This window comes from Martes martes, assembly GCF_963455335.1.
Source record: "Martes martes genome assembly, chromosome: 5".
NCBI lineage: Eukaryota > Metazoa > Chordata > Mammalia > Carnivora > Mustelidae > Martes > Martes martes.
In genome coordinates, this window is record NC_137892.1 from 158,224,318 (window position 1) to 158,239,160 (window position 14,843).

A 14,843-nucleotide genomic window follows, 5' to 3' on the forward strand; every position below is an offset into this window, starting at 1 on the left:
GTCGAGCTGCAGGGACTAGGTTTGAAACCATTTGGCTCTCCATACTTTTAACAATATTCTGGGCTTTCTGATACAATAACATACAGTTTTGGTCTTCACATTTTCAAGTGGTAGAAATAACCGAGAGGGGGAAAAAAAAAGAAAATAAATGTGGAATAATCTCATTTCATCAAAAAGGTATAAAATACTTTTACTCTAGAGGAAATCAGGCCAAAATCTTGTTCGGTAATTTGAAGAGCCTTTGTGCAGAGGGGCTTGAGGAGTTCAGGTCAGACGCGAGGAAGGACTTCCCAGTGGGCCAGGGCCAAAGGTGATTAAGTAAACCTCATCCCCCCCCACCCCCGACTGAGTTCAGATGGACACGCTTGAGGCCATCTGGTTCTGGAAGGACGAGGCTGGCTGGGGCGTCCTCCAGCCTCCGCAAAACTGACCAGATGCTCTTAGGAGCAGCTACTGTTTCAAGAGCCATTTTGGCCAGTTATGTTATTGCCTTTCTTATTAGCTAAGGAGTTCAAGCAGCATCACGGAGACGGCCTCTCCAGACGCCTGCGTGAGATGATTTAAGTGAATGAGGAGCGACACAGTGTCCTAGTGGTTCCTCTAGGTAAAGGGGAGCTGGTCTAATGTGAGCGTTTAAATGGCTTAATGAAGTGCTCAGAAGCCAATAGTGTGGAGAGGAGGAGGAGGCAGTGGGGCTGTAGGGAAGGGATTTGACGGGGATGAGAAAGCCCCCCGCCCACCCCGTGCAGCCAGCAGGGGAGGTAGAGCAGTCTGCAAACTGTACTACCGCCCTCCCGACATCTATCAGCTCCAGCAGCACCCCCTCGGAGGCGGTCTGGACGGTGACCTCCTTGTTTAGAAGCTCCTGTCTCCCAGCTGGCCTCGTTCTGAGATGATGTCCCAGCTTTTATTGCAGCTTGTAAAATGCTAGCCCTTTTGTCCCATTGGCTTCCAGATAAGAATCTCTCCCTCTCTCCCCAAAGGATTTTTTTTTAAATAAGCAGGAGTCTGATTGCCTTTCAGCATGTTTGGAAGTCACGGCGGATGTGGGTGTGAATTCTGTTACACGTAACATTAGTCTCCGGCTAATGTGTGCGTTGGTGACAGAAAGCCAAGGTCCCGGGGACTGGAGATGGAGCAGCAGCCAGATCCACGGTTCTGGATGGACATCAGGCTTGGCTCAGCGTGGTTTCTCCAATGTGCTCCGAGGTCCGAGTGTTCGGGTCAGTCTCAGCAAGATCAGGCATTACTATGCAGGTGGGACCTCTTCCCACCTCCTCCAGGATGCCCACCTGGGAGAAATCAGTTTAATATTAGCATTCAGTTTTGAAGGGGAAAGGACAGGGCAGAGGACATCTGTAAACTGGTCACTGTGTTGTTAAAAACCGCTCATTTCAAACTCTTTCGGAAACTGGCCAAGCCCAGTGCCCACTGTGCCGGGGTTGGGAGTAGGAAGAAGGTGATGTGGTAGTCTAAGTGGCAGGAACCAGCCCCCTTTCATCTCTGAAGACCCCCAGTGGACCACGTTGAGGCCTTCGGCTCTTATTCTGGGCCCAACATGGGCATGCTGTGTGGTCCACGGCAAAGGAATGGCGTGGCCCGGCTTGCGTACGCAGAGGCTCACTGGCTGCTGGGTTGAGATGGGGAGCAAAGGTGGGAGGCCCTGATGCAGAAGCTGTTGCAGCACCCCAGGGAAGAGGTGATGGGGCTGGGGCAGAGGTGGAAGCCGAGGAGGGCAGAGGGAAGGGAGAGCCAACGGGACTTGAGCGTGGGGTGCAAAAGAGAAGCATTAAGGATGTCTCAGAGGCTTCAAGAATGGGAGCCTGGAAGGATGAGTTGCTGCCAAATGAGGTGGAGAAATCTGCCGGGAAGATTCAGCCTTGAACAGATCCTTGTGGGTAGCCAAGTGGGGAGGCCAAGCAGGCAGGTGGCTACACTAGTCTAGGGCTCAGAAAAGTGACCTGGATGAAAAATAAGAATGTGGGGGTCCTGGCACATGGATGGTGTGATGGTTATTTTACACGTCCCCTTGGGTGCCCTGCAGGATCCAGTTACTTAATCTAACACTTACCAGCTGTGGCTACGGAAGTATTTTGTAGATAGAGTTAGATGTAGATGTGGTCAAATTAATTAACCTTAAGGAAAGGTTACCCTTGATACTGTGGGGGTGGGCCTTGTCCGATCAGTTGAAGGTCTTCAGAGCAAAAACTGAGGTTTTTCGGAGGAGAAATTCTGTCTCCAGACTGCAGCATCCCCTCCTGCCTGAAGGCCAATTGATTTTCTTTTTTTCTCCTTTTTTTTTTTTTTTTTTTGGTAAGATGACATGACTAACAGCAGGTTTCCATGCTGTTGGGAATGAGCTCCTAGAGACGGTGAAGTTGGTGATCCAGGAGAGGAAGGAGGCTTTGCAGGACCAGGGCTCCAGAAGGGTATAGGTCGGCCTTTGATGGAAATGTGGATTTGTCTCCAGCAGGAGTTGTCAAATTTGCAAGTGCATCAGAGTTGACCTAAGGGCTTGTTAAAACTCAGAATTCTGGACTCTACCCCAGAGTTTCCAGGCCTGCAATCTGACCTGTGAATTTGCATTTCTTCCCAGTTCCCAGGGACTTCTGATGCTGCTGGTCCAGGACCACACTCTGAGAACCACGGACTTAGAGTGAGCCAGTGGGAGGGAGAATATGTGAACCCAGATGCTCAACAGAAGAGAGGCGTGGTGGGGGGCTGACCGTGCCCTCTGGTGCTTCTGACTTCCCGGTCAAGTAGGAAGCCAGGCTCCTTGCTGAAATGGGGGAGAGAAGAGAAAGCTGTGGGCACCTGAGGAGAGGAAAAGCTGGGGAAATCGTCATTGAGGGGAGATGGGAAAGAGAGTAAACTTGAGCAGAGAGATCATGGGCATGACATCAATCACTGCAGTGCACTGGAGTTCCTCCATCACGAATTTCAAGGGAGCTCAGGCAATGTGCTGTGCTTTGTCCCAGCTCTATTCAGTGGGCAGAGGGCTGGATTTCAGAGTAGTCGTTTTGCTGAGTGAGTGTGAGCAGGTTATGACAAAGCAGGAGGCCAAGAGAGACAAAGCAGGGGCAAAGAAAAATAGCAGTGAACGCCCAAGGAATGGGAGCCGAGTAAGGAGGGGAGAGAAGGGAGAGGGTGGCGGTGCAGGAGAGGGGAGGTGGGGGCTGAGCCTGAGCGGTGCCAACCTGGGCCCTCAACGAGAGGGGATTTCAGTCAAGGACAGTGAGGAGGGCTGGCCGGGCAGTGGGAAGAAACCAAGAGCGGACTGTGTGAACTCTGGGCTCTGAGCAGTCCACCCCAGCCCTGGGGACTTGCTAACTCCCCGTGTCACTGTGCTCTCACCTCTGCCCAGAGCAGGCCCCTGAGCCTCCCAGCTGCCCCACCGCCTTCTGGGGACAGACAGCAAGGACCGTGGCTCCGAGTCTGTCCTCCAGGGTCAGGGTTTGCCAGGTCAGAAGGACAACGTAGCCCAGATGAAGGCATCAGCCACAGCGTGCCAGGTCTAGCCCACGTGGGGCAGGCCCCCCTGATTTTGTATTTAGCTGCCGGCTATGTTACAGGGACCCCACAGGCTGCAGGATGGATACTGATCCTTGATCATAGTCTTATCAGGGGTCACGAGACTCCTCCCACCAAGGTGGACCCTGGTGTCCTTTGGGGGATTCAGAGCTGCCCTAAGCAGATCTGTCTGGAAAAAAAATCCTACATTGTGGCCTGTCTCGTGTTTATTGTTCTGCCTTCTACCTTGTTTCAGCCTCTCTGTTGTGTTTCCCATGAGCAGATCCCCAGCGAGGAGGCCTCAAGTCCTCTCCCATCTTGGTCCCCAGCCCGCTCCAGATGTTCCACAATATTCTAGACCACTCTTCCCTGCATGGTTTGGCTTCGCATTGAAGCTGATTTTGAATTTAGAGGAAGCATTTGTGAACATTTATTTAACATCCTTTGGCATTAAAAATATTAAACACCTACATAGTCAAGATTATCTAGGCTTGTTGAAGGTTTTCACTGACAAAATCAAAGTATTCCATTATGTTGCTTTTCTGGATGGATGATAATGATTGACTCGAAAAAATAAGATCTTTGGCTTCTGTGCAGCGTTCCTGCATAACGCTTAACTATGTTGTTTGGAAACGCTGAAGAATAAATCTGAAAGGCCAAGTCGCGTTCTGGCTGTGAGCAGCTCAGCCCTGGGTGATCACAGAACCCCAGACGACAAGGAACGCATTCAGATAAAATATTAATAGAACGAAATGAAAACATATTTCTCCTTCCCCTAGGCCACCTCCGTGTGCATTTGACACGCGGATGCTTCTGTCTTAGGGTAACCTAGTCTGTGTCCTTGTGGGATGTGAAACTGTGGGTGTAACGATAAGCTTTAAATTTATTTATTATACTGGTGGGATAATTTGCTATTGAATGAGGTGCTGGATCATTTCTTCTTGCACTGGGTCTTCCATTATGTTCCTGTCTGTTTGTCTTGCTGTCATGTTTCTGCCCCTGCCATGAAGGATCTCTTCAGTGCTGTGTGCCACCGACATCCATCAGAAAGGAGGGTGGTTTCCCGCGTTTGGAAGCACTTTCCATTTGGAGGGGAGGCTAGAGATCACCCACGTGGGTGTGATAGTCCCACGCTGGTGGAGAAGAAGCCACTGTTTCCTTCCTTCCTTCCTTTCTTTCTTTTCCTTCCTTCCTTCCTTCCTTTCTTTCTTTTCCTTCCTTCCTTCCTCCCTCCCTCCCTCCCTCTCTCTCTCTCTCTCTTTCTTTCTTTCTTTCTTTCTTTCTTTCTTTCTTTCTGACAGATCACTGGCTACTTCCGTTGTAAGCATCTAGCTTTGGCTAGCGTGTATTCACACCTACTTTGTGTTGGCGTTGTATTTGGCCCCTAAAATATGTCATTTTAGTTGAATTATTCCATGCAATCTCATCCCAACCGAGACAGCATGTGTTCTTGTTTGAGATGCAGAGAAGAGCGATGAACTTGTCTCTGTTGAGGCAGGAGTACGTGATGGTCTCAGTCCAAGTTCAGTGTTGGTCCAAGCCTCGTGATGGGCACTTCAATTATGTTTTATTTAAATAACTGAATACCATTTTTTATTATTATAAAAGCTACATAGGCTCCTTGTAGAGAAATTTTAATGGTATAAAGAGTAAAATTAAAGTTGTATTTCTGCCACCCAGAGACAAGCACTGCTAACTCATTGCTTTTTCTAGGGGTGTGTGTGTGTGTGTGTGTGTGTGTGTGATTTTAACATATTCGGGTTCATACCACAAATAAATTTTATATTCTACTCTTTAATCACTTGACACTGTATTGTGAGCATATTTTCCTGTTGTTAAATTTTTCCAAAGCATGGCTATTTTAAGGAACTTCATGGCTGTATCATGACTTATTTAACATTTTCCCTTGCTGGTGGCTGTCAGTTTCTCTTTTGATTTTGAAAAGGTTCCATAAGCACATCTACCCGTGCATCTCGGTTGAAATTTCTGATTCCTTCTCTAGGCCTGGTTTCTAAAACTGGGATTACTGGATCCTGTGCCACGTGCTCTTGTTTGAGACATCTCGAAAAATTTTTTTATCATGCAAGATACTTCTCTGAGTTAGGACAGAATGGGTGTGAATGATCTGGTGCCTTCCTGTCTTCTTGAAGGTTGACAATGTTTGCGTATTTGTATATAGGCATAGGGGACATGCATATTAGTGAACAATGGTAATTCTTCTCAGATTTGCCTTTTTCTTAGCAGAAATTCTTCCTAGACCCAAGTCATAAGCTGACTGAGCCATACTTCTGTTGGAAATGCAACTTTTGTCTCTTTAGATGGCCTTCACAGGTATTTTCTTAAGATTGTTGGGAGCAGTTCAAAAATGTTAGCCAGAAATTATTTTAATCTTGAAAACCCCAATCTAACCAGGACGTTTTAATCTGAAAGAAACTTTTGAAGGTGATCTTTGAAGCTTCTATAGACCGGAGTATTCTCCTAAAAAGCAAAGAAAGCATGTGGCAAATATGAGAAGGCAGTCCTATAGAGGAACAGAAGAGTGACTGTCACGTTGACATACTTTTGTGAAGACTTCAAATACATAAGTGATTTATAATCCTTCTGGAATTAGGGGGAAACATGATGAATTTTCCAAAACCCAACTTTGTCTCCCGTTCATTTTCTCCACTCCCTCTGTTCCTAAGGTCCCTTGCCACCCTTCCTGTCTGACTGGTTAAACACAGAACCTTTTAATTTATTTTGACGAGCATCCCTATGGAAATCGAGGGAGAAAAAAGTCTAGGAGGTCATTTCAATTTCCTCTTCAATCTTTTGTGCCTTCCCTTTTACCCTCCCTAAACTGTAAAGTAATTAGATTCTTGCATTATCTTACTTTTTGAACTTCTACAAACATTCGCTTTTATTTTCCATATTGTTTTAGTAGCTACACAATGCTCCTCTCGATGGGTTAGGAGCGCGCGGCAATTCGTGTGAAAATGGTCTGTTTTATGTTTATTTCCTCCTCCTTTCTTCCTTGCAGAGTCTAATGCCCCATCATCGTGGTGTTCGTGACTTTCATTCCTTGTCGTACGCTGGGGTTCTCAGGGCTTTGCTCTTCCCCGTGCTTCCCTTTGTTCTGATTCTCGCCTCTGCCTCTCTTCCCGCTCTGCCCCTTGGCAGAGTCGGTGCTCAGATGTTCTTGCACATCTGGTCCATTTATAGACAATAACTCCTGACTGTTTGCTTCCTTCTCTCGGGTCTTGTTGGAGTTCGTGGCGTCCTGGAGTGAATGCTGGCGTTACTCTTCTCCCTCATCCGTAGTCTCTCTCACACCACTTCTTCACTGATTTGCTTGAGTCGACTTCTTCGGTTTCCTTTTAAATCCCACAAAACGAATCCTCCAAAGGGTAAGCTTAAGCGAGATTTCGAGATGAACCCAGGAAATGCATACTTGCCCCCAAGAGGTTACCTCCTGTTTTTACAAGTTCATCTATTTTTTTCCTATGATATGGTTACCTATAAAGAAGTTTTCTGGAATATTCTCTTTTGTGATCGTGGTGTAAATTTCTATTACAGGATTCCAGTGAGAAAAGGCAATAGGACATGTTTTTTCTTTTTTTCTTTCTTTTTGATAGGAATTCCCCAAAGAGAATTCTTTGTTTCCAATTCAGACTCAGCTTCTCATCCCCGAGGAGATAGTTCCTGTGTAAGGTTAGAGACAAGGAACTCTCACAAACTGCGAATTAGTCTCCGTTCTCAGAAGGAGAACGTTTTTTTGCAAAGAGATCCTCTCCCGGAGTGGTGTGAGGTTTGTCACTCTTTCTTTTCCAGATTCCAACAAGTAGGTGTCAGGCCTAGGTCTGTCAGCGGCTCTGGTGCTATCTTTTAAAAAAGGAGGGATGAAAGGAAAAAAATTCAGATCATTGCAAACTTTCACACAGAAACCCGTTTTGGAAAAATGAAGGTTTTCAGGACAACTTACTGGTTCTGGGTTGCGGTGTACTCAGACGTCAAGCGTGTACTCCCACAAATGGGGTCTTGGTTCTGGTTGGGAAAAGATGCATCACTAGCAAGATAGTTAAGTTTGAAATGCTGTAAAATCTAATATTCCCCCCCCCCCCCGGGAAGCTGGTGATACGAACCAGGTTTTAGTAATATTAATAACTAAAATCGGGGTCCTTTGACTCTCCTGAAAGATATAAAAGGTACAAGATCCTGTTTTGCGCCTTTATATGCAGAAATTCCTTTGGATAGGTGTTTTGTTTCTTAGGGTTCTTTTATCTGGGGGGCTGTGTCGGCGGGCGCGGGAACGGTGAGCCGGCGTTGGGCAGGCTGAAGATGCACCCCTGGGAGACTCCGCATGCTTGGTGGAGGCGAAAGGAGTTCAGACAGGATGTTCTATTGTTGTCAAAGGCTCCCGCATTCCCATGAGGCAAGGGCAGGCTGTCGTGCTCTGCTGCACACTTTTCCTTTGTCCAGGGCTCTGAGCGTCCAGGAGAACGATGGGAGGTGGTGCAGGACTCCGGGGGACCCACATGACCCAGCTCAAAGACTGTGTTATTTAAAGTCATCCCGGTTCCCATAGCTCTGTCCCTCCAGTGGAGCCCAAGGCACTAGCCCCAGGATTTAGAAATGTTGTCAAGAGTTCAGGGTTCTGGAAGACGGTTCAGTGGAGCTCCACGGAAAGCTGGGTGAAGCGTCCCTCAGGAATGGAAACTGTGGAGCCAGAACAGGGTGCCGTCTGAACGTTTATGCCTCGTTTTATTGCAGCAATTACTGGCTGTCTAGTAACAGGGTAGTAATTACTACTGCGACCCTCGCAACCCTGTGTTTGAGGACACACGTGCATAGTCAGAGAGTGGGCACAGAGAATCACAGCCTGCTGGATGACAGACAGAAGGCCCTAAAGGCTACATAAAAATATTTCAAAGGGCAGAAGGAGTTTAGGGAAAATGACCAATGGTTCTCCTTTAAAGCAAGTACAGAAGAAGCCTATCTATGAAAAAGCTAAGCATCGCCGTAAGGAGTATAGGCAGGTGGGCGGGACTGAGACTCGAATGGCTAGCAAGAGCAGCTGGCAACTTCTCCGTCTCTGCGGCCCCCAAATCAGCATGTATCATCAGGATCAGAAGTATCAGTGGTGTGAGCCCCAGGGTTCGACAGGTGCCGGAGCTTCTACGCCTTCGCTAGATCTTCAATGGCAACTTTGTTAAGCTCAGCAAGGCTACAGTTACCAGGCTAAGGACTGTGGAACCTTATAGAGCATGGGGGACCCAACCCTGCTGTTGAGGAATGAATTGATCTACAAACGTGATTATGGCAAAATCAACAAGAAGCAGATTGCCCTGACAGATAACACATTGATCATTCCATCTCTTAGTAAATGGGGCATCCTCTGCATGGAGGATCTGATTCCCGAAATCTATATCGTTGGAAAACATTTCAAAGAAGCCACTTTTTACAGACCTTCAATTATCTTCTCCATGGTGGGGGAATGAAGTAGAAGACCACCCGCTTTGCAGAAGGTGGAGTTGCTGGGGACGGGGAAGACGGGATCAATAGGTTATTAGGATGAACTAAGGTGTCTACTAGGATTATTTTTGTAATCTGGTCAGTTAATAAAAGACCACTTTCAAATTGAAAAAAAAAAGTGAATACATAAGAACAAAGAAAATTATCAGAATTATTTTGCAAAGGTATTAACACAATTTCTTCTGCCCTGAAATTTTCAAGTGGCAGAGAGAGTCTACCATTTGTATAAAGGAAGGGTAAGTTCCTATTTTCCTGTATCAAAATGGGTTGTTTTTTAATTTTCTCATACTAAAGTATAACCATTAAGACTGTCACTTTTAGTTAGGCCATTTTCCCTTTGAATCAGACTCGTAGCCAGCATCCTTCCTCTCATCCAATTAAAAAAAAATTCTAAAATAAGGAATATAAAAAGAAAAAGCATATGTTGTGCCACTTCTTTCAGAGGATTATTAATTTGTCAGTGTATTTTTTTATAATTTATTTTTTAAATTTCTTTTCAGTGTTTCAGAATTCATTGTTTATGCACTACACCCAGTGCTCCATGCAATCCGTGCCCTCCTTAATACCCACCACCAGGCTCACCCAACCTTCCAACCTCCGCCCCTCCAAAACCTCAGATTGTTTCTCAGAGTCCACAGTCTTTTCATGGTTCATCTCCCCCTCCGATTTCCCCCAACACCCTTCTCCTCTCCATCTCCCCATGTCCTCTGTGTTATTTCTTATGCTCTACAAATAAGCAAAACCATATGATAATTGACTCTCTCTGGTTGACTTATTTCACTCAGCATAATCTCTTCCAGTCCCACCCATGTTGATACAAAAGCTGGGTATTCATCCTTTCTGATGGAGGCATAATACTCCATTGTATAGATGGACCACATCTTCCTTATCCATTTGTCTGTTGAAGGGCATCTTGGTTCTTTCCACAGTTTGGTGACTGTGGCCATTCTCGCTATGAACATTGAGGTGCAGATGGCCCTTCTTTTCACTACATTGATATCTTTGGGGTAAATACCCACTAGTGCAATTGCAGGGTCATAGGGAAGCTCTATTTTTAATTTCTTAAGGAATCTCCACACTGTTTGCCAAAGTGGCCACACCAACTTGCATTCCCACCAAGAGTATAAGAGGGTTCCCCTTTCTCCACATCCTCTCCAACACACGTTGTTCACTGTCTTGTTGATTTTGTTGGTGTATTTTCTCCTCAGTTTGGCCACAGCCTTCTCAGAGGAGCAGTGCCCATTTTTTTGGGTTAACATTTTTCCCCAGTGAAAGAGAAACCAGTTAAAAGAAAGCAACTGCCTTTTGTGTATTAACCTTCTATCCTATGATGTTGTTATCTTCTCTTATTAGCTCCAGGAGATATTTTGTACATTCTTTGGAATTTTCTACGTAGACGATCATATCGTCTGTGAATAAAGACAGTTTTCTTTCTTCCTTTCCTATATATATATATACACACACACACACACATATATATATATGTATATATATATACATATATATGTGTATATATATATGTATATATAAAACTTTTATTTCTCTTTCTTGTCTTATTGCACTATTCGGATTTCTAGTATAGTGTTGAATAAGAATGGTGCAAAAGGACATCTTGCCTTTTCCCTGATCTCAAGGGAAAAGCATCCTGTCTCTCACAATTAAGTATGATGTTAGCTACTGGTTTGTTGTTGTTGTTGACTTGGAAATGTTCTAAAATAAAGTTGAGGAAGTTCCTCTTTCTTTTCAGTGTGCTGAAAGTTTTTATCATGATTGGATGTTGAATTTTGTCACATGCTTTTTTGTATCAACTGACATAATTTTTCTTCTTTCACCTGTTGATGTGGTGGATTACAATGATTCTTTTTTTTTTAAACATTATTTTTTCAGCTTTCCAAGATTCATTGTTTATGCATCACACCCAGTGCTCTAGTGATTGCTTTTTTAATGTTAAAGCAGCATTGCATAATGGAAATATTTCCACTTTGTTGTGAAGTATAATTCTTTTTATACAATTTTGGATTTTATTTGGTAATATTTTGTTGAGGATTGTTCAGCCTGTGTTCCTGAGAGATATTTGTCTGTGGTATTCTTTTCTTGTAATGTCTTTGTCTGGTTTTGCTATCATGAGAACACTGGCCTCATAGCGTGGATTAATAAGTATTCCCTTGACATTTATCTTCTGGGGGAGTTTTCAGAGAATTAGCACTATTTCTTCCTTAAGTGCTTGGTGTAATTCACCAGCGAACCAATCTAGGTCTGGTGCTTTCTGTTTGGGAAGGTTATTAATTATTAATCTAACTTTTAAGAACAAATATAGGCTTAACCAAACTACTTCTCATATATGTATTAGTAGTTTGTGTTTTTTAAGGAATTGTTCCATTTCATCTAAGTTATAAAATATGTTGGCATACAATTATTCATAACATGATTTTATTAGCTTTTTCGTGTCCACAGGATCAGTAGTGATGGCCCCTCTTTCCATTTCTGTATAGACAATTTATGTCTTCTCTTTGAGTTGGTTAGTGTGGTGAGGGGCTTATCCAATTTATTGGTCTTGACACGAGCCTGACACGGACTCGATCTCATCACCCTGAGATCATGACCTGAGCTGAAATCAAGAGTTGGACACTTAAACAACTGAGCCATCCAGGTGCCCCCCAAAACTACCACTTTTAAAATAGAGGCAACCTGGTTTCTTCTCAACATTATTTCAGACAAATTTCAGTGTGGATGACCTTTGTTTTGAAGGCAGTGGGTAGTGTACCATTTACCAGAACAATTAGATAACTATTTTTTAGCCATAACTGTTTTCTTCCCAGGAAAAAGCCTATACACTAGAGATTTTCAAACTTCAGTTGTATAAAAATAATGTGAAGATTATTGAAAACACAGATCCCTGGTTCCCACCCAAATTCTGTTTGTGTCTGTGGAGGAGGCCAGAAATTTATTAATTGTAGAGGCACCCAGACGAATACAATGCAGTTGCCTAATGATCTTTCGCTGACAACATTCCAATTGACCTTAGAGCCAGAAAGACCCTCAGAGGCCATCCATCCTGACCCTTCATTTTATGAATGAGATACTGGATGTCTAGAGTTGGCCATGCAGAGTTGGTCCATGTCAGTGCTGGAAACTGAGCCTGGAATTTCAGCCCCCCAGTACAGTGACGCATTACTGCAGATCACTGGTGATGATGGTTCAGCTGGATCATCCAACTTATTAGTCAAATTTTGAATGTATTTTGACAATTACACAAGTCAAATTTTATATAATGAATGTTTTCAATGACTGTTGAAATTGCAAAGAGCGTGTAATAGAGATGATGTTTCATCGGTAGGATAAGGGAATGTGGTCCTCCCTGCCTGCTTTGACATCTTCATTCCCAGTAGCTACAACTAGATGAAACTGTGCAAAATTTTGTGGCTCACCAATCTGGCTGAACATTCTAGGCATGGGTACTTCACTCTCAGAGTTCCCTTGTTAATTGATGAGAAAAACCAACTCTTTCATTCCTGTTTATGTTTGTACGAGAGTCATGATTTTACCATTTGGATTATTCTTTACTAGTTTGGAGGTGCCATTTATTTTTTTATTTTTATATTTTTAAACACTTTTTCTATTTATTTGAGAGAGAGAGATAGCCAGAAAGGGAACATAAGCAGGGGAGTGGGAGAGGGAGAAGCAGGCTTCCTGCTGAGCAAGGAGCCCAATGAGGGTCTTGATCCCAGGACCCGGGATCATGACCCGAACTGAAGACAGATGCTTAAAGACTGAGCCACCCAGGTGCTCCTGGAGGTGCCATTTAGATATGAGGATTACCTGACAAACTGTGTTGCTGGAGTGGTAAACGTCATGGCCTGTTCAAACCTGTACGGATTTGTTCTTTGTTTCCTGTCTGAGTTCAAAGTGACTTAAGCTTTACCATTGTGGATGTTCTGTTTTATTTTATTCCTTTTCCCTGATGCAGTGTTTCATTTTCGTTTCTGGCACACAGATGGCCAGGTGGGTGCTACGTTACTCCCCACTGGAGAGACAGCAGTGACTGGAAATTTGGTTCTACCATCCACAGTTTGTTGATTTCTACAGGTGGAGGGTAGGGATCTCTTCTCTGCTGGGTGACAGACAATCAGAGATTTCATTTTTTTCACCCTTCGTATTTGTCTATTCTGAGCTCTAATCAGTTAAGACTTTCTGGGAGGGAGAACAACTCTTTAAGATTGAGGCCACAGACTTTTTGTGTGGCTGTGTTTATTTTAGACCTGAGGCTGATATTGTAGAACCAAAGTTACACCTTCTCGATGTTTCTTGTATGTCTATGTGCCCAAGTATGTAATTGAGAAAGGCTTCTTCCTCTTGTGTTAGTAGGATTCCCCGCCCCCCACCACCTGTCTCCAGAGGATATTAACAAATTAGGTTGTTTCCATGTCTTAAAAGAGCTCTCTTCTGATCATTTATTGAAATAAGTATACACTTAATATAGATAAAATATTCCTGAATCTTCCCCCAAAGTAATGAAATTGAATTTCTAATAATTTAAAAGAGTTACAGCTAAAATGATTATTCTGCTGCATCAGAAACATTTTAAGAACCCATGTTTACATAAGTAAGATAAAGCTTTGGTGAACTGGACTGGTTTACTCGTTATGGTTTTCAAAAACAAATCTATGTTTTGTCTGATTCGTTGGTATTAAGGGTATGTAAGCACATGTGTTACTTTACTTGGTTGATTTTCTCATTCATGAGGAGAATAGTCAGTCTGAACTTCCTTGAATTCTGAAAGTTTCATGATCAAATAAGCTAAAAATACTCCTACACATTGTTAAAGATGACAAAAAGTAATTTGTGCTCAACTAAATTGAGTCATTATTCTAACAAACTTTTTATATCAATAGTAATTATGTTTTTTTAGTGTGTCAGCTTAAACATAATTTCCAAGGTCTTCAGGTAATTTAAAGTCTTAAACTAATATTAAATTGAGCTAATTAATGGATAATTCTTAGATACCTTGATATTTTCTATGTAGTATGGAATCCTGAAATATTAATGTTTAAACATAACTTTAGGCTTCACATTTCTCTATACTGTCTTTGGGTCATGTTACTAAACAGGTTCAATTTTACCACTTTAAGAGGGTATAAAAGGGTTGGGTGTGGGTGTGGAAAGTGTTTTAAACATATTCACAAGCTATCTTATTCTGCTTAAACACTGCAAAATGACAGACGGCTCTCAATCATATACCCCCTAATTTTCTCTGTGAAAGAAGGAAATTTTCACATTGGTCCAAGTTATAATTAATATACATGGTCGAGACTACACTATAAGCAATAATGATAGAAAAATGCAAATGGATATGTGGCTTTGTTTTATCAGGAAAAAAATAATTTTGTTCTACTATAGAGTCTGTTTGTTCTAGAATACAGAAGAGCTTTGTGAAAGACAAGGCCTGGAAAATAAATTTTATTTGCCTTGATTTATAACAGCTGAATCTGAAAAGAAGGCTTAAAATAAGTTAAAATTTTAGCTAAGTTGGCTCATTTTTGATGGGTTTGTTTCACAGTTTGCTGATTAATACTGTTATTTACAAGACGAAAGAGTATTCTTTACTTTCTGTAAAATCTGTCTACATAGCAGAGAACCTGGGCCTACTAGAACAATTTTCTGTGCTTTATGTTGACTTTATTATGTCCTTGATTGTTTAAAAAGAAAAAATCCAAAGAACAAAGTTCTCTCACTTGTGAAAGAGCTAAGGTTTTTATGAGTGTATTACCTTTTATGTGTATTTCAAAATATTTTGTTGTCACTTTGATTAAATAGGTCACCAT

At 43.0% G+C, this 14,843-nt stretch overlaps 1 pseudogene across 1 annotated transcript; it reads left to right on the top strand.

Annotated features, from left to right (window-relative positions):
• The first annotated feature begins 8,441 nt into the window (after positions 1–8,441).
• LOC308343377 (large ribosomal subunit protein uL30-like) lies at positions 8,442–9,064 on the top strand (annotated as a pseudogene). Its single transcript has one exon. The product of its transcript is annotated as a large ribosomal subunit protein uL30-like (transcript).
• The last annotated feature ends 5,779 nt before the right edge of the window (positions 9,065–14,843 follow it).